This window comes from Chiloscyllium plagiosum, chromosome 30 (genome assembly GCF_004010195.1).
Source record: "Chiloscyllium plagiosum isolate BGI_BamShark_2017 chromosome 30, ASM401019v2, whole genome shotgun sequence".
In the NCBI taxonomy this organism is placed as follows: domain Eukaryota; kingdom Metazoa; phylum Chordata; class Chondrichthyes; order Orectolobiformes; family Hemiscylliidae; genus Chiloscyllium; species Chiloscyllium plagiosum.
Genome location: NC_057739.1, coordinates 4,022,458 through 4,043,421, shown reverse-complemented (window position 1 = coordinate 4,043,421; position 20,964 = coordinate 4,022,458). Strand labels below are relative to the sequence as shown.

The 20,964-nt window shown below is 46.1% G+C and overlaps 1 protein-coding gene across 1 annotated transcript in view; it reads left to right on the top strand.

Moving 5' to 3' along the window:
- The window catches only part of grin1a (glutamate receptor, ionotropic, N-methyl D-aspartate 1a), a 185,550-nt gene that overhangs the window by 75,493 nt on the left and 89,093 nt on the right, over positions 1 to 20,964 (top strand). The gene's annotated exons all lie outside the window — the stretch shown is intronic.

The window sequence follows — 20,964 nt, the reverse complement described above, 5'->3', positions numbered from 1 at the left end:
ACAACAAACACATCGACCTGGACCCAATATACCGGCCATTACAGCGGACAGCTTAAACTGACAACCGGAAGCGGCAGGGACAGGCCACTATAAATGCCGGAGGAAACACCACAGAAACGCTTCACAGGAGGCTCCCAAGCACTGAGGATGTCACCTAGCCAGGGGACGAAACATTTGCAACAAAAATATCCAGCTCGGCGAACAGAACCACAACAATGAGCACCCGAGCTACAAATCTTCTCCCAAACTTTGAAGTCTATTTACACAGAGCTCCAATTCCCCAGGGTCTGTACGTATAGCTCCATTTCCCCAGAGCCTGTATACCCACAGCTCTATTTCCCCAGCCCATGTACAAACAGCTCAATTTCCCCAGAGTCAGTAACAGACACAGCTCCATTTCCCCAGAGTCTGTAACACACACAGCTCCATTTCCCCAGAGTCTGTATACACACAGCTCCATGACTCCAGAGTCTATATACACACAGCTCCAATTCCCCATGGTCTGCATACCCACAGCTTCATTTCCCCAGAGTCTATGTACACACAGCGTCATTTCCCCAGCCTATCTAAACACAGCTGCATTCCCCCAGAGTCTGTATACACACTGCTCCAATTCTGCCAGAGTCTGTATACACACTGCTCCATTTCCCCAGAGTCTATATACACACAGCTCCATTTCCCCAGAGTCTGTATATACACAGCTCCATTTCCCCATGCCTGAATACACACAGCTCTAGTTCACTGGAGTTTGCAGACAAACAGCTTCATTTCCCCACACTCTGTATACACACAGGCAGAAGTGGGCACTGCAGATGCTGGAGATGAGAGTCAAGATTAGAGTGGTGCTGGAAAAGCACAGCAAGTCAGGCAGCATCCGAGGAGCAGGAAAATCAATGTTTTCCTGATGAAGGGTTTTTGCCTGAAATGTCGATTTTCCTGCTCCTCGGATGCTGCCTGACTTGCTGTGTATTTTAAGCACCACTCTAATCTTGACTCTGTATACACACAGCTCCATTTCCTTAGAGTCCGTATGCAGAGCTGCATTTCCCCAGAGTCTGTATACACACAGCTGCATTTCCCCAGAGTGTATATACACATCTCCATTCCCCCAGAGTCTGTATACACACAGCTCAATTTCCCCAGAGTCTATATATACACAGCTCCAATTCCCCAGAGCCTGTATACACACGGCTTCATTCCCCCAGAGACTCCCAGAGTCTCTATATACACAGCTCCATTTCCCCAGAGTCTATATATATTCAACTCAATTTCCCCATAGTCTATGTACACACAGCACCATTCCCCCAGAGGCTGTATATACACAACTCGATTTTCCCAGAGTTTATATACACACAGCTCCATTTCCCCAGAGTCCGTATACACACAGCAGTATTTTACCAGGGTCTGTATACACACAGATATTTACCCAGAATTTGTGTACACACAGCTCCATGTCCCCAGAGTCTGTGTACATACAGCTCCATTTCCCTAGAGTCTGTATACACACAGTTGTATTTCCCTTGGGTCTGTATACACTCAGGTCCATTTCCCCAGGGTCTGTATACACACAGCTCCATTTCCACAGCGTGTATACACACAGCTCCATTTCACCACAGTCTGTATACACACAGTTGTATTTCCCTTGGGTCTGTATACACTCAGGTCCATTTCCCTAGAATCTGTATACACACAGCACCATTTCCACAGCGTGTATACACACAGCTCCATTTCACCACAGTCTGTATACACACAGCTGTATTTCCCAGAGTCCGTATACACACAGCTCCATTTCACCACAGTCTGTATATACACAGCTGCATTTCCCCAGAGTCTGTATAGACATAGCTGCATGTCCCCGAGTCTGTATAGATACAGCTCCATGTCCCCAGAGTCTGTATAGACATAGATGCATTTCCCCACAATCTGTTTCCCAGGGTCTGTATAGGTATAGTTCAATTTCCTCAGAGTCTAATTACACATGACTCCATTTCCCCAGAGTCTGTACACACACAGCATCATTCCCCTAGTGGCTGTATACACACAGCTGTATTTCCCCAAGGTCTGTATACATACAGCTCCATTTACCCAGAGTGTGTATACAGCTCCATGTCCTCAGAATCTATATACACACAGCTCCATGTCCCCAGAGCTTATATACACACAGCTGCAATTCCCCAGAGTCTGTATACACACAGCTCCATTTCCCCAGGGTCTGTAAACACACAGCTCCATTTCCCCAGAGTCTGTATATATACAACGCCATTTCCCCAGAGTCTGGATATAAACAGCTCCACTTCCCCAGAGTCTGTTTAGACACAGCTCCATTTCCCCACAGTCTATATACACACAGCTCCATTTCACCAGAGTCTGTATACACACAGTTCCATTTCCCCAGTGTCTGTTTACACACAGCTCCATTTCCCCAGAGTCTATATATACAACACAACTTCCCCAGAGTCTGTGTACACACGGCTCCATTTCCTGAGAGTCTATGTACACACAGCTTTATTTCCCCAGTGTGTATACACACAGCACCATTTCCCCAGAGTCTATATATACACAGCTCCAATTCCCCAGAGCCTGTACACACACAGCTTCATTCCCCCAGAGACTCCCAGAGTCTCCATATACACAGCTCCATTTCCCCAGCGTCAAAATATACAACTCCATATCCCCAGAGTCTAGGTACACACAACCCCATTTTGCCAGTCTATATATATTCAACTCAATTTCCCCATAGTCTATGTACACACAGCACCATTCCCCCAGAGGCTGTATTTACACAACTCCATTTCCCCAGAGTCTATATACACACAGCTCCATTTCGCAAGACTCTGTATACACACAGTTGTGTTTCCCTTGGGTCTGTATACACTCAGGTCCATTTCCCCAGAGTCTGTATACACACAGCTCCATTTCCCCAGAGTCAATATATAAAAAGCTGCATTTCCACAACGTGTATACACACAGCTCCATTTCACCACAGTCTGTATACACACAGCTGTATTTCCCAGAGTCTGTCTACACATAGCTCCATTTCACCACAGTCTGTATATACACAGCTGCATTTCCCCAGAGTCTGTATACACACAGCTTCATTTCTCCACAGTCTATATAGATACAACTGCATTTTCCCAGAATCTGTATAGATACAGCTCAATTTCCTCAGAGTCTAACTACACATGGCACCATTTCCCCAGAGTCTGTATACACACAGCACCATTCCTCTAGTTGCTGTATACAGCTGTATTTCCCCAGGGTCTGTATAGACACAGGTATTATCCCAGAATCTGTATACACACAGCTCCATTTCCCCAGAATCTGTATAGATACAGCTCAATTTCCTCAGAGTCTAACTACACATGGCACCATTTCCCCAGAGTCTCTATACACACAGCTCCATTTCCACAGTGTCTGTATATAAACAGCTCCATTTCCCCAGAGACTGTGTGTCACACAGTTATATTTCCCCAGAGTCCGTATACACATAGCTCCATTTCCCCAGAGTCTGTGTACACACAGCTCCATTTCCTGAGAGTCTATGTACACACAGCTTTATTTCCCCAGTGTATATACACACAGCACCATTTCCCCAGAGTCTGTATACACACAGCTGCATTTCCCTGAGTGTATGTACACACAGCTCCATTTCCCCAGAGTCTGTATACACATAGCTCCATTTCCCCAGAGACTGTATACACACAGCTGCATTTCACCAGAGTCTATATACATACAGCTGCACTTCCCCAATGTGTGTATACACATCTCCATTCCCCCAGAGTCTGTATACACACAGCTCAATTTCCCCAGGGTCTGTATATACACAACGCCAATTCCCCAGAGTCTGGATGCAAACAGCTCCATTTCCCCAGAGTCTATATACACACAGCTCCACTTCACCAGAGTCTGTATACACACAGCTCTATTTCCGCAGTGTCTGTATATAAACAGCTCAATTTCCCCAGTATCTGTGTGCACACAGTTATATTTCCCCAGAGTCCGTGTACACACAGCTCCATTTCCCCAGAGTCTGTATACACACAGCTCCATTTCCCCAGACCCTGTATACACACAGCTTCATTCCCCCAGAGACTCCCAGAGTCTCTAAATACACAGCTCCATTTCCCCAGCGTAAATATACAACTCCATATCCCCAAAGTCCAGGTACACACAACCCCATTTTGCCAGTCTATATATATTCAACTCAATTTCCCCATAGTCTATGTACACACAGCACCATTCCCCCAGAGGCTGTATATACAAAACTCCATTTCCCCAGAGTCTATATACACACAGCTCCATTTCCCCAGACCCTGTATACACACAGCTTCATTCCCCCAGAGACTCCCAGAGTCTCTAAATACACAGCTCCATTTCCCCAGCGTAAATATACAACTCCATATCCCCAAAGTCTAGGTACACACGACCCCATTTTGCCAGTCTATATATATTCAACTCAATTTCCCCATAGTCTATGTACACACAGCACCATTCCCCCAGAGGCTGTATATACAAAACTCCATTTCCCCAGAGTCTATATACACACAGCTCCATTTCCCCAGAGTCTGTATATACACAATGACAATTCCCCAGAGTATGGATACAAACAGCTCCATTTCCCCAGAGTCTGTATACACACAACTCCATTTCCTCAGAATCTAACTATACACGGCTCCATTTTGCCAAAGTCTATATACACAGAGCTCCAATTCCCCAGAGTCTGTACATACAGCTCAATTTTCCCAGAACCTATATACGCACAGCTCTATTTCCCCAGCCTATGTACAAACAGCTCCATTTCCCCCGAGTCTGTAACACACACAGCTCCATTTCCCCAGCCTGTATAAACACAGCCCCATTTCCCCAGCCTGTATAAACATTGCTCCATTTCCCCAGCCTGTATAAACACAGCTCCATTTCCCCAGAGTCTGTAACACACACAGATCCATTTCCCCAGCCTGTATAAACACAGCTTCATTTCCCCAGAGTCTGTATACACACAGCTCCATTTCACCAGAGTCTGTACATACAGCTCCATTTCCATAGAGTCTGCATACCCACAGATTCATTTCCCCACAGTCTATATAAACACAGCTCCATTCCCCCAGAGTCTGTAACACACACAGCTCCATTTCCCCAGCCTGTATAAACACAGCTCCATTTCCCCAGTCTGTATACACACTGCTCCATTTTGCCAGAGTCTGTATACACACAGCTCCATTTCCCCAGTCTCTGTATACACACAGGCAGAAATGGGCATTGCAAGTGCTGGAGATGAGAGTCAAGATTAGAGTGGTGCTGGAAAAGCACAGCAGTTCAGGCAGCATCCGAGGAGCAGGAAAATCAATGTTTTCCTGATGAAGGGTTTTTGCCCGAAATGTCGATTTTCCTTGTCCTCGGATGCTGCCTGACTTGCTGTGCGTTTCGAGCACCACTCTAATCTTGACTCTGTATACACACAGCTCCATTTCCCCAGCCTGAATATACACAGCTACGTTCCCCCTGAGTCTATATACACACAGCTCAATTTCTCCAGACTCTGTATACACACAACCCTATTTCCCCAGAGTCTATATATATTCAAAGTTGAAACTTTATTGCTGGAACAACACAGCAGGTCAGGCAGCATCCAGGGAACAGGAGATTCGACGTTTCGGGCACAGGCCCTTCTTCCTGAAACGTCGAATCTCCTGTTCCCTGGATGCTGCCTGACCTGCTGTGTTGTTCCTGCAATAAAGTTTCAACTTTGATCTCCAGCATCTGCAGACCTCACTTTCTCCTCTATATATATTCAACTCAATTTCCCCAGAGTCTATATGCACACAGCTCCATTTAACAAGAGTCTGTATACACACAGATCCATTTCTCCAGAGTCAATATAAACACAACACCATTTCCCCAGAATCTGTATACATACAGCTCTGTTTCCCCATAGTCTATATACACATAGCTCCATTTCCCCTGAGTAAATATATACACAGCTCTGTTCCCCCAGAATCTGTATGCGCACAACTATATTTCCCCAGAATCTGTATACATACAGCTCCATTTCCCCAGAGTCTTTATACACACACCTCCATTTCCACAGGGAAATATATACACAGCTCCATTTCCCCAGAGGCTATATGCACACAGTTCCAATTCCCCCGAATCTGTATGCACACATCTCCATTTCCCCAGAGTCAATATATACACAGCTCCATTCCCCTTAGAGTCTGCAAACACACAGCTCCATTTCCCGAGTCTATACACACATAACTCCATTTCCCGAGTCTCTATATACACAGATCCATTTCGTTAGTGTCTAAGTACACACACTCCCATTTCCCCAGAGCCTGCGTACACACAGCTTCATTTCCCCAGAATCTGCATACACACAGCTCCATTTCCCCTGAGTCTATACACACACAACTCCATTTCCGGAGTCTCTATATACACAGATCCATTTCCTTAGAGTCTATGTACCCACGCTTCCATTTCCCCAGAGTCTGCATACACACAGCTCCATTTTCCCTGAGTCTATACACACATAACTCCATTTCCCGAGTCTCTATATACACAGATCAATTTCCTTAGAGTCTATGTACACACACTCCCATTTCCCCAGAGCCTGCATACACACAGCTCCATTTCCCCAGAATCTGCATACACATAGCACTGTTTCCACAGAGTCTATATACACACAGCTCCATTTCTCCAAACTCTGTATACACACAGGCAGAAGTGGGTACTGCAGATGCGGGATATCAGAGTCAAGATTACAGTGGTGCTGGAAAAGCAGAGCTGTCAGGTAGCATCTGAGGAGCAGGAAAATCCATGTTTTCCTGATGAAGGGTTTTTGCCCAAAAATGTTGATTTTCCTACTTTTTGGATGCTGCCTGACCTATTCTGCTTTTCCAGCACCACTCTAATCTTGACTCTGTCTACAAACAGCTCCATTTCCTTAGACAAAGGGTCAGTTAGACTCGAAACATCAGCTCTTTTCTCTCCTTACAGATGCTGCCAGACCTGCTGAGGTTTTCCAGCATTTTCTCTTTTGGTTCCATTTCCTTAGAGTCTGTATACACACAGCTCCATTTTCCCAGAGTCTATGTACACATCGTTCCATTCCCCCAGAGCCTATATACACGCCGCTGCATTTCCCCAAAGTGTGTGTACACACAGTTCCATTTCCACGGAGTCTGCATACACACAGCTCCATTTCCCCAGAGTCTATACACATACAGCTCCATTTCCCGAGTCTGTATGTACACAGATCCATTGCCTCAGAGTCTATGTACACACACTCCCATTTCCCCAGAGTCTATATACACACAGCTCCATTTCCACGGTGTCTGGATAAACACAGGTCCATTCCCCCAGAGTCTGTATAGACACAGCTCTATTTCCCCAGACTCTTCTTACACACAGCTATATTTCCCCAGAATCTTTTTACACACAGCTCCATTTCTCCAGAGTGTGTATACGGACAGCTCCATTTCCGCTGTGTCTGTATTCACACAGCTCCATTTCCCCAAAGTCTGTACACACACAGCTCCATCCCACAGAGTCTATATACACACAGCTCCATTTCCACAGAGAAATATATTCACAGCTCAATTTCCCCATAATCTATATGCACACAGTTCCATTTTCCTAGCCTGTATACACACAGCTGCATTTCCCCAGAGTCTGTATACACGCAGCTCCATTTCCCCAGAGTCAATATATACACAGCTCCATTTCCCCAGAGTCAATATATACACAGCTCCATTTCCACAGAGAAATATATACACAGTTCCATTTCCACAGGGAAATATATACACAGCTCCATTCTGCCAGAGCCTGTATGCACACAACTATATTTCCCAGAATCTGTATACACACAGCTCCATTTTCCCAGAGTTTATATACACATACCTCCATTTCCACAGGGAAATATATACACAGCTCCATTTTCCCCAGAGTCTGTATACACACAAGTATATTTCCCCGGAATCCGTATACAAACACCTGCATTTCCCCAGAGTCTGTATACACATAACCATTTCTGCCAAATCTGTATGCACACAGCTCCAATTCCCCAGGGTCAATATATACACAGCTCCATTCCACTTAGAGTCTGTATACACATAGTTCAATTTCCCCAGAGCCTATATACATGCAGCTGCACTTCCCCAGAGTGTGTATACACAGTTCCATTTCCCCAGAGTCTATACACACACAGCTTCATTTTCCCAGAATCTGTATGCACACTGCTCCATTCTGCCAGAGTCTGTATGCACACAACTATATTTTCCCATGTCTGTATACACACAGCTCCAACCCCCAGAATCTATATACAGATATCTCCATTTCCACAGGGAAATATATACACAGCTCCATTTCCCCAGTGACTATATGCATACAACTCCATTTTCCTAGCCTGTATACACACAGCTGCATTTACCCCGAATCTGTATACACACAGCTGAATTTCCCCAGAGTCTGTATACATACAGCTCCATTTCCCCCGAATCTGCACATACACAGCTCTATTTCCCCAGAGTCTATACACACACAGCTGCATTTTCCCAGAATCTGTATGCACACAGCTCCATTACCTCAGACTCTGTATACGCACAACTATATTTCCCCAGAGTCTGTATACACACAGCTCCATTTCTCCAGAGTGTGTATACACACAGCTCCACTTCCCCAGACTCTTTTTACACACAGCTTTTTCCCCCAGAATCTGTATACACACAGCTCCATTTCTCCAGAGTGTGTATTCTCACAGCTCTATTTCCGCAGAGAAATATATTCACAGCTCTATTTCCACAGAGAAATATATTCACAGCTCCATTTCTCCAGAGTCTATATGCACACAGCTCCATTTTCCTAGCCTGTATACACACTGCTGCATTTCCTCAGAGCCTGTATACACACAGTTGTATTTTCCAAGAGTCTGTATACACACAGTTGTATTTCCCCAGGGCCTGTATACACACAGTTGTATTTCCCCAGGGTCTGTATAACACACAGCCTTATTTCCCCACACTCTGTATACACAGAGGCAGAAGTGGGCACTGCAGATGCTGGAGATTAGAGTCAAGATTAGAGTGGTGCTGGAAAAGCACAGCAGGTCAGGCAGCATCTGAGGAGCAGGAAAATCATTGTTTTCCTGATGAAGGGTTTTTGCTCGAAATGTCGATTTTTCTGCTCCTTGGATGCTGCTTGGCCTGCTCTGTGTTCCAGCCCCACTCTGATCTTGACTCTGTGTACAAACAGCTCCATTTCCTCAGAGTCTGTATACACACAGCTGCATTTGCCTAGAGTCTGTATAAACATAGCTTCATTTCCCTAGAGCCTATGTACACGCAGCTGCATTTCCCCAGAGTCTGTATAAACATAGCTCCATTTCCACAGAATCTGTATACACACAGCTCCATTTCCTCAATGTCTGTATGTGCACAGCTATATTTCCCCTGAATCTGTATACACACAGTTCCATTTCCCCAGAGTCTGCATACACACAGCTATATTTCCCCTGAATCTGTATACACACAGCTCCATTTCCCCATAGTCTGTGTACATACACCTCTATTTCCCCAGAGTCTGTATACGCACAGTTCCATTTTCCAAGCCTGTGTACACACAGCTGTGTTTCCCCAGCCTGTATATACACGCAGCTCCATTTCTGCAGAGTCTGTACACACATAGCCCCGTTTTCCCTGCAAGTGCACACACAGCTCCGTTTCCCCAGAGTCTGTACACTCACAGCTCCATACCAGCTAACATCTAACATCTCTCCAGCTCTCTGCAGCTAACATCAGTGCATAACGGTCTGGCCCTCATAGTCAGACAATGCTCCTGTTCTGGAATATCCATTCAGTGGAAATTGGTTATTTATATCTATTCTGTCTTTTCCTGTTAATATTTTGAAGACTTCAATCAAATCATCCCTTAATTAGAGAGGAGATGTCTAATTTGTGTAATCTCTCCACATAACTTAATCTCTGAAGTGTCGGTATCATTTTTGTAAACTTAGTTGTACTGTCTCCAAGATCAGTATATCATTCCTAAGGTGTGGTGCCCAGATTGGCTCACAATGCTCCAAGTGGAATCTAATCAGGGTTTGTATAATTACAGAATAACTTGTACATTCTTGTACTCCAGTCTTCTCGATATAGAGGCCAGGGTTCCATCAGCTCTCATGATTATTTTCTGCACCAGATTGTGACATGTTAAAGATCTATGCATTTGAACACCCACGTCTATTTGGCATCCTCTGTATTTAGCTTCATATCATCTAGAAAGTCCCCAAATCTGTCCTTTCATGGTCCAAAATAGATAACCTCACACTTGCTTATATTGAACTCCATGTGTTTTCCCCATTCACTTCGTCTGTCGACATCCCTTTCTACTTTGATGCTATCCTCTATACTGTGGACATGCCACCTAATTTTGTGACATCAGGCAATTTTTATGTATAACTTTCTTACGACATTATCCAAGTCGTTAATAATGTGAATAATCAAGGCCCTAACACAGATCCTTGTGGAAGACTACTGGTCATATCCTGCTATTTGAGTATCTACCCATCATCCCTATTTTCTGTCACCTGTCATTCAACCAGTTTCCTAGCCATGTCAGTAATTTGCCCTCAATTCCATTACCTTAGTTAACAATGTGTTATGTGGGACTTTATCAAATGCCTTCTTGGAGCCCACATAAATAACATTCAAATACATTTCCTTATCCACTACCTTAGTCATCGCCTCAAAACATTCAATGAGGGTTGTCATGTGTGACCTACCTGTCATGAATCTATGCTGGCCCACCCTGATTAACTGAAAATTTTCAAGGTTTTCAGTTACTCTGTCCTTCTAATAGATTCGAGCAATTTCCCCACCGCACTTATTGGGTAAACTGATCAGTAATTCCCTGGTTTTCCTCTTTCGCCCTTCTTAAAACGTGGAGTGACATGAACAATTTTCCAACCCAGACGGACAATTCCTGTATCTAAGGAACTCTGAAAGATTATAATTTAGGGCATCTACAATGTGCTCCCCCTGCTTCATTTAACACTGCACACAAGTGCACATGCAAACCCGCACACGCAAGCACACACACACACCATGCAAACACGTGCGTGCACACACATACAATGCGCGCACACACACACAATGCACACACACACACAATACACACACGTGCGCGCGCACACACACACAATGCATACAGGTGTGATAAACACATACATATCCATTGATTTAGATTCTGCCTGTACACCTCTCCATTTTCCATTCATGAGGCCCATGGTGTGACCACATGGGGGCTGGTGGATTGACACACTGCATGTTCCTGGGCTAAGCTTTCTCCGAGTTCCTCGGAAGCTTTAGCCTGAGCCCATGAGGGACCCAGTTTTTGTGTGTCATCATGAGGATACACACCTGAGGACTTGCCAACCTGACTGCACTTCCCACAATTTGCCCAGGACTTTTCTGCAGCCAAATCCATTTGTCAGTATTTTGGCTCCATTCCCAAGTCTCTCTGTACCAATGCTTCCAGATGCTACACTGAAACAGATACCAAGTGTAAAGCTAGGCCTTGCTGACCTTCAGTTCAGCTGTGAACACCATTCCTGTGTTTTCCAGTTCTCAGAGCTTCGAAATAGAGAGATTTATTGAGTATACTTCTGACTGCTCTCCCTGTGGCTGGTGAACCGTTATATTGGTATTCAGATCCTGCCCGCAGTGCAGCTGTGTATGTGGCATAATGGACGCATTTTCACAACACAATTAATCCCTAGCTCTCTCTTTGATTAAGGTAACATTACAGCAGTTATTACACAAGGCTGTGATTGAATGAAGGTGGAGAGGGTGAAAATGATTAATCTGTCTGGGCAAGCTATGACCCACTGCAGGACAACTGGGGCTTGGACCCTAGCCTTTGGGTACAGAAGCAGGGACCTGATCGCTGAAGACAGTGGACTGCTCATCTGATTAACGTCCATTAAAGTGCAATTCAGATCTTTATCAAAGCCTTTAACAGTAGACTCATGAGGCGATTTATGTGTTGTGCATGGGGTTTGGGAGGGGCATGGCATTTAATGAACAGAAACTAGAGGGCAGGAGAAGGGGTTCACTGCTGGAGGGGGCAACACTGTGAGAAATGATGAGCAGAAGCCTTTACATCGGTTGGACCCTGTACATTAGGAATACCACCTGCCGGGGCATCTTGAAGGCTGACTGAGGTGGGGGTTGGCAGTGACTGAGTAATGATCAGCCAGCGCCAGTGTTGCACTAGGGGCACATGAGCATTATCCATTCTGATGTGGGTTGCTCAAGCATGTAGGAGTATCACAGCAGGCAGAGACAGGCAGAGCAGCACTCTGGACAAACGGGCAGAAGTGCACAAAGATGTGCCAGGAGACCAGGCTACCCAGCAGGTGGAATAATTCAGCAGTTGTCAGTGTGCCAGTATGTCAAATCACTGTGCCCATCCTGAGAAAGATGTGACAGGTTGGTGGCAGAGCTCAGTCTTGTAGCACGTCCATGGGAGTCTGAAGCTAATGGCTCAGAAAACCATCCAGGCCCTGAGTTCCTACATTTCACCCTCAATCCAGGGGCCAACAGGAGACACTTGTAGCATTTCTCAGTCAGACACTCATTCCTACATTTAGATAATGGCAGATGCTCTGCTCAGTAAGTTCAGCCAAGCAATCAAGTTCAGAACAAATGTGGACAGACAGGCCAAGAGAGTCCGGGTGGTCTGCGAATGTCCCATGCACAATGGTTGCAGTGGGTTTCTGAACGCTTGGACATACCAGAGAGTTCTGCAGGATGTCGGAGTCATAGCAGCTGCCAAGATGATGGGTGCACACCTCCAGGAAGTGGTATGGGTGATCACAGATCATCTGAACATCAATAGAATGGAACTCCTTCTTTCTGATGAATTCTGGTGCTCTCAGTGACCCTCTCAATACAACCTGAATACTGGGGAATCCCAGCTACATTTCCAAATCCTATTGGCCAGGCTGCAACACTGTGCTCCTCATCGGATATAAAATAATCTGGTGTGATCTTGAACAGATGGATTGATCGCTGCCTGGAAGTATCTGTAGATGCACAACTGAGACATTACATACAGGTAAGATAAGACAGTCAAGAGATACAATAATAGAAGAGTCTATGACATTTGGAGAGGTATATTAGCTTGGACAGACGATGGACTAACAAACAAAAGGCTGAGTTGTGAAAAGGGGGACATTTTCAGGATGCCAGCCTGTAACTAGTGGAGTGCCAAAGGGATCAGTGCTGGGGCCACAGTTATTTACAATCAATATTAATGATATAGATGAGGATAGGGCATGTACTTTTGCCAAGTTTGCAGATGACACAAAAATAAGTGGGAAGACAAGTGCTGAAGGTGACAGAGTCTGCAGAGGGGTATAGACAGGTTAAATAATTGAGCAAAAACTGGGCAAATGGAATGCAATGTGGGAAAATGTGAGGTTTGCACTTTGGCAGGGAGAATAAAAGAGCTGAATATTAGTTAAATGAAAAAAGACTGCAGAAAACTATAGAACAGATGGAGCAAATGACTGCAGATGCTGAAATCTGTACTGAAAACAAAAAATGCTAGAAATCACAACGGGTCAGGCAGCGTTCGTGGAGAGAGAGAGAGCAAGCTAACGATGAAGAGTCATCTGGACCCAAAACATTAGCTTGCTGTCTCTCCGTGAATGCTGCCTGACCTGCACTTTTTGTTTTCTGTATAAAATGGAGGGGTTTGGGAATCTTCATCCATGAATCACAGAAGCTGAAATCCAAATTCAGTGGATAGTGTGGAGGGCAAATGACCTTTATTTCAAAGGGAGTGGAGACTAAAAGTAGGGAGGCTTTGTTAAAACTCCACAAGTCACTACTCAGACTGGAGAGCTTTGAAGAGTTTTGGGGCCTTGATCTAAGAAAAGATATGTTGGCATTGGAGGCGGTCCAGAGGAAGTTCATTAGGCTGATCACTGGTATGGAGGGATTGTCTTATGAGGAGAGATTGAGTACGTTGGGTCTGTACTTAGTGGAATTTAGAACAATGAAAAGTGACCATTTTGAAACATACAAAATTGTTAGGGGATTTGACAGGGTAGATATGGAGAGGTTGTTTTGCCTTCTGGGACGGTCTAGCATCAGAGGGCATTGTCTCAGAATAACGGACTGCATTTTTAAGGCAGCAATGAGGAGGAATCCCTTTTCTCAGAGAGTAATGCATCTGTGGAATTCTTTACCGCAGAGGGCTGTCGAGGCTGGGTCATTAAAATTATGCAAAGCTGAACTCGACAGATTTTTAATCGGTGAGGGAATCAAGGGTAATAGGTAAAAGGCAGAAGAGTGTAATTAAGGATCAAAACAGCATTAATTGGCATGATTAAGTGTTTTGTCGGTTTCAATGTCATTCAACCTCTTGTCGAACGACAGAACAGACACAATGGGCAAATGGCCTATTTCTGGTCTGAAATAACCAGCCTGATCTCTGGAAGGAGCCAGTAACATCAACATTCAAAGCAGCTGTCATCTTCCCAGCCACTGAGAGAAGATGGCCTTCCATTCCAGCATTTGGCCAATTCTATCACAGTCTCCCACAGCCCATGGAGCTCTGTCTGACACAGTGTCCCATGGCCCATGGAGCTCTGTCTGACACAGTATCCCAAGGCCCATGGAGCTCTGTTTCACACAGCGTCCCAGGGCCCATGGAGCTCTGTCTGATACAGTGTCCCAAGGCCCATGGAGCTCTGTCTGACACAGTGTCCCAAGGCCCATGGAGCTCTGTCTGACACAGTGTCCCGAGGCCCATGGAGCTCTGTCTGACACAGTATCCCAAGGCCCATGGAGCTCTGTCTGACACAGTGTCTCGAGGCCCATGGAGCTCTGTTTCACACAGCGTCCCAAGGCCCATGGAGCTCTGTCTGACACAGTGTCCCAAGGCCCTTGGAGCTCTGTCTGACACAGTGTCCCAAGGCCCATGGTGCTCTGTCTGACACAGCGTCCCAAGGCCCATGGAGCTCTGTCTGACACAGTGTCCCAAGGCCCATGGAGCTCTGTCTGACACAGTGTCCCAAGGCCCACGGAGCTCTGTCTGACACAGTGTCCCAAGGCCCACGGAGCTCTGTCTGACACAGTGTCCCAAGGCCCACGGAGCTCTGTCTGACACAGTGTCCCAAGGCCCACGGAGCTCTGTCTGACACAGTGTCCCAAGGCCCACGGAGCTCTGTCTGACACAGTGTCCCAAGGCCCACGGAGCTCTGTCTGACACAGTGTCCCAAGGCCCACGGAGCTCTGTCTGACACAGTGTCCCAAGGCCCACGGAGCTCTGTCTGACACAGTGTCCCAAGGCCCACGGAGCTCTGTCTGACACAGTGTCCCAAGGCCCACGGAGCTCTGTCTGACACAGTGTCCCAAGGCCCACGGAGCTCTGTCTGACACAGTGTCCCAAGGCCCACGGAGCTCTGTCTGACACAGTGTCCCAAGGCCCACGGAGCTCTGTCTGACACAGTGTCCCAAGGCCCACGGAGCTCAAAGGAGCAGGAGAATCAACGTTTCGGGCATAAGCCCTTCTTCAGGAATGAGCCTGCTTGGCACACCCTCCTCATTCCTGAAGAAGGGCTTATGCCCGAAACGTTGATTCTCCTGCTCCTTTAATGCTGCCTGACCTGCTGCGCTTTTCCGGCAACACATTTTTAAACAGTGTACCAAGGCCCATGGAGCTCTGTCTGACAGTGTGTCCCATGGAGCACTGATACAGTGTCTCAAGGCCCATGGGGCTCTGTCTGAAACAGTGTCCCAAAGTCCACAGAGCTCTGTCTGACACAGTGTCCCAAGGTTTGTAGACCTCTGTGACAGCGTCCCAAGGCCTATTGAGCTCTGTCTGTCACAGCGTGTGTTGACACTGAGCCTCACATCTCCCCAGGAATTGAAGCCATGTGAACACAAAGAGGAGAAGGCCATTCAGCCCCAAGAGCCTAGACTACCATTCAGAATGATTAAGGCTTATCGAATACTTCAGTGTTTTTCATCCATCGCAACCCTGTACACCATTGGTAATCAGACTATCTCCCTTAAACATGCTCAAAGACTAAGCTTAAACAGCTCTCTATTGTAGAAATTTCCAAAGGTTCAAATCCCTCTGTGTAAAACAAATTCTCCTCACGTCAGACCTAAGATGTATTCCTCTTATTTTTAAGTTATGCCTCTTGGTTTCATAGAATCATAGGATCCTTACAGTGCTGATAGAGGCCATTCAGCTCATCGAGTCTGCACCAATGCAGTCAGATGAGCAGATTAGTGAAAGGTTGAATTTAACACTGATAAGTGTGAGGTGCTGCGTTTTGAAAGAAGGGACAAGATAAGGGAGTACTCAATGAATAGCAGCACAGTAGGAAGCTCAGAGGAACAGAGGGATGTCAGGATGCTGCTCTATGGATCCCCAAAGGCAGTAGGACAGATTAATATGGGAGTTAAGAAGGCATAATGGATACTTGCCTTCATCAGTTGTTGTATAGATTAGAAAAGCAAGGAGGTTATGTTGGAGCTGTACAGCTGTTAAGGTGAAAGGCAGGAGGTTTTGGGAAGATTTAAGGAAAAATGCTTTCATTAAGAGTGTGGAGGGGGTCTGGAAGGCACTGCCTAGGAGGGCAGTTGAACCTCACAGCCTTAAAAAGTAGTTGGAGGAGATGATGGCTAGGTGATATTATTGCTGCACTGTTAATCCAGAGACTCAGGTAACGTTCTGGGGACTGGGGTTCAAATCCCGCTATGGCAGATGCTGGAATTTGAAATCAATAATAATCTGGAATCAAGAGTCCAATGATTGTTGGTTGTCAGGAAAAACCCATCTGGTTCACTAATTTCCTTTAGGAAGGAAACTGCCATCCTTACCTGGTCTGGCCTATATGTGACTCCAGGCCCACAGCAATGTTGGTGACTCTTAACAATTAGGGATGGGGCAATAAATGTTGGCCTGGTCAGTGATGCCCTCGTCCTGTGAATACATTAAAAAAAAAAGGATGAGCACTTGAAATGTCATAACATTAAAGGCTATGGGCCTGGTGCTGGAAAGTGAGTCTCGTGTAGATTTAGAGTAGTTTCTGTTGGTATAGACACGATGGGCCAAAGGGCCTCTTGCCTCCTGTAAAATTTGATGATTCCCACACACACTAGTTACTCATCCTTCATTGCTTTCCTGCTCAATTGGTTTGCCCATACTCTAAGCAAATTGGAGTCACCAATGATTACTGTGTTGTCCATGTTACATGTTTCTCTCATCCTCTGACTAATACTGTGTCCCGCACTACCTCACTATTTGGTTTGCCTATAAGTAACTCGAACCAATATCTGCTGTCCCTTGTTGTTTCTTAGTTCATCCCATGATGGAATTGATACTTTGTTCATCTGATCTGGATCCTCCCTAATGCTTCCTACTATGCTGATCCTATCCTTTATTATTAGCACAGCTCCATCTCCTTTTCCTTCTTTGCCTGCTCTTCCTGAATATCGAATATTCCTGAGCAGGGGGCAACAAACTGTGTTCCCTCCTACGGACCACAGTCACCCTGCAGCTGCAGCTCGATGCGTTTTGGCCTCTGCAGTGGCCATCTGCCGCTCTGCTATTACCATTGGCCTTGTTCGTTCTGTATCTGCAATCATTGCTTCAAGACAACCACCACGTGAGTAATATCACACATGAGCTGTCCTGTAAATGACCTATGATGGGAATATAAGGAGCAAGATCTCAGAACAGTCAGTGGCAGTGTGTCGTGCAGATGAGGGCTGAGCACACTCTGCCAGACAGTGAGACAATGCTGCACCTCGATAATGAGGGCCATCTCGCCATCATTCATTCTGCTTCAGCCTCAGCACGGGCATCAAACTGGCAAAGGTGATACTGCGACCGAGTGACCAACATGTTACATCAAAACGGGAATGCCCTCTGACCCCCTTCACGTTCCAGTCCTCCAACGCCCATTTCACCTCTCACTGCATTCCCTCGAGACCATTATAATAGGTACAGACCAGAGGACGAAGTAATAGCCTCTTCCCATAGCATATTGGAAGCTTCTCAGGTTATGGCTTGCCTTTTGCCAGCATTTCTCTCATCTAAAGTCATCACCGCTGACTTCTGCATCATTGAGATACCAGATTTCAGTTTGTAAGCACTGTCTGCAGGTCTCCTTTGACCAGCAATTGAACCCAAAACACATTCACTACACGCATTGCAAATTATTGAAAATTAAATGCAGCCGGAATTTGCAAGCGTGTACTTTGTGTATCTGTCCCTTGATGTCCTAATGTCGAGCAGAGGGTTCAGTGCTTCAATGCCCATCACACTGACACTGACACCACCCACCCTGGGTAAACTGTTGCAGTTAATGAAGGGAAGGTGTGGGCAGTGAACACAGAGCACGGTGGACCCTGTCAGCACTGGGCTCTGTCTCGTCACCAGGTAAACCCCCCCATATCTAACACCTTCAAAGACTACATCCTTTTTTACCTTGCACTATCCTAACATTTCCACTCCTTCACCCTTACAGAGTGGAGACCTAACACTCTCTTCCTTGCCCCCTGAGCCCTGCTGGTGGTGATGGTCACTGTCAATACTGCCAACTCCCGCTCCCACCAGCCTACCATGTCCTCTGATGCTGATCAGCATATCCTGCCCCTAATACTTTACGTTCCCCTGCATCACTGGCCCGGTCCCTACCTCAACACATACCTCTGCTTATCCCCCCTCCCCCCACCTGGACCATTTCGATTCCTGTGGTATTGAGCTCATACAACACTCACCATCCCTCCCACCCAACTCAACAGTCAATGCATGAAGCTCCCCCTCTCCCCCAGGACTGTATTTGCTCCAGACTTCTTAGAGACTTTGATGAACAGCCCTGAGACATGAGTGACCCAGACCAGAGTCTTTACAATTCTTCTCACGGCTTGTGATAGCCCGAGAGGACGGACTGCTGCCCACCAGCTGGACTATGATCGGACATATCCCCAACCATGAGGGGGCCAATCAGATGCCTGATCCTGGCCAAGCACTGGGACTGTGTATGAACTGACCCGTCACTGACCCCCTGACGAACCATGGCTCCCTTTGACTGGGCTGATGACTAGCCCCCCACACAGGTTTCCCAATCAGTCATTTGGTTGAATACACATGCAGTGTGTTTGCACTGGCCAATGCTGAAGGTGTTGGAATGGTGCTTTAAAGCAAGACAAACCTGTCTGTGTATCTGTGCAGAAAAAAAACATCAGTACGGTAGGATTGATGGCCTTGGGGCTACAGCTGAAGCACCATCACACTAACAAATATGGAACAGCACAGCATGGCAAGGCATGGCTGCTGGGAACAGGGACATCATCATGAAATGCATGGTAGCCAAGAGAGCACGCAAGCAGTCCTGAGATAGTCATAGAGATGTACAGCACAGAAACAGATCCTTCGATCCAACTCGTCCATGCCAACCAGATATCTTAACCTAATCTTAGTCCCATTTGCCAGCACTTGGCCCATATCCCTCTAAATCCTTCCTGTTCATATACCCATCCAGATGCCTTTTAATGCTGTAATTGTACCAGCCTCCACCACTTCCTCTGGCAGCTCATTCCACACATGCATCATCCTCAGTGTGAAAAGGTTGCCCATTAGGTCCCTTTTAAATCTTTCCTTTCTCACCCTAAACCTATGCCATCTAATTCTGGACACCCCCACCCCAGGGAAATGACCTTGTCTATTTACCCTATTCGTTCCCCTCATAAGACCATAAGAGCTTCCACTGCACTCTGTGGCAATGAATTCCACAGGCCCACTACTCTCTGGCTGAAGAAATGTCTCCGCATTTCTGTTCTGAAATGACCCCCTCTAATTCTAAGGCTGTGTCCACGGGTCCTAGTCTCCTCGTTTAACTGAAACAATTTCCTAGCATCCACCTTTTCCAAGCCATGATTTTATAAACCTCTATAAAGTCACGCCTCAACCTCCGACGATCCAGGAAAAACAGCCCCAGCCTATTCAGCCTCTCCCTGTAGCTCAAACCTTCCAAACCCTCCAAATCATCTAGAAGAGGGCACTGTTGGTATGATCAGCAAGTTTGCAGATGACACACAGATTGGTGGAGTAGCGGAAAGCATAAGGGACTGTCAACGAATACAGGAGGATATAGATAGACTGGAGAGTTGTGCGGAAAAGAGCCAGATGGCTTTCAATCCAGAGAAATGTGAGGTGATGCATTTAGGCAAGTCTAATTCTGTAGCAAATTCTACAATGAATGGAAGAGCCTTGGGAAAAGTTGATGGGCAAAGAGATCTGGGAGTGCAGGTCCATCTTACCCTGAAGGTTGCTGCACAGGTGGATAGAGTGGTCAAGAAGGCATATAGTATGCTTTCCTTCATTGGACAGAGTGTTGAGTGTATGAGCTAAAATATAAGAGCTAAACTATAAGAGTTAAAATTGTACAAGACATTGGTTCGGCCGCATTCAGAATACTGTGTACAATTCTGGTCATCACATTACTAAAAGGATGTGGCTGCTTTGGAGAGGGTGCAGAGAAGGTTTACAAGGATGTTGCCTGGTATGGAAGGTGCCAGCTATGAAGAGAGGTTGAGTAGGTTTGGTTTATTTTCACTAGAAAAAAGGAGATTGGGGGGGACCTGACTGAGATTTACAAAATCATGAAGGGTCTAGACAGGGTGGATAGAGATAAGCTTTTTCCCAGGCTGAAGGATTACATAGAACATAGAACATAGAAGAATACAGCGCAGTACAGGCCCTTCGGCCCTCGATGTTGCGCCGATCCAAGCCCACCTAACCTACACTAGCCCACTATCCTCCATATGCCTATCCAATGCCCGCTTAAATGCCCATAATGAGGGAGAGTCCACCACTGCTACTGGCAGGGCATTCCATGAACTCACGACTCGCTGAGTAAAGAACCTACCCCTAACATCT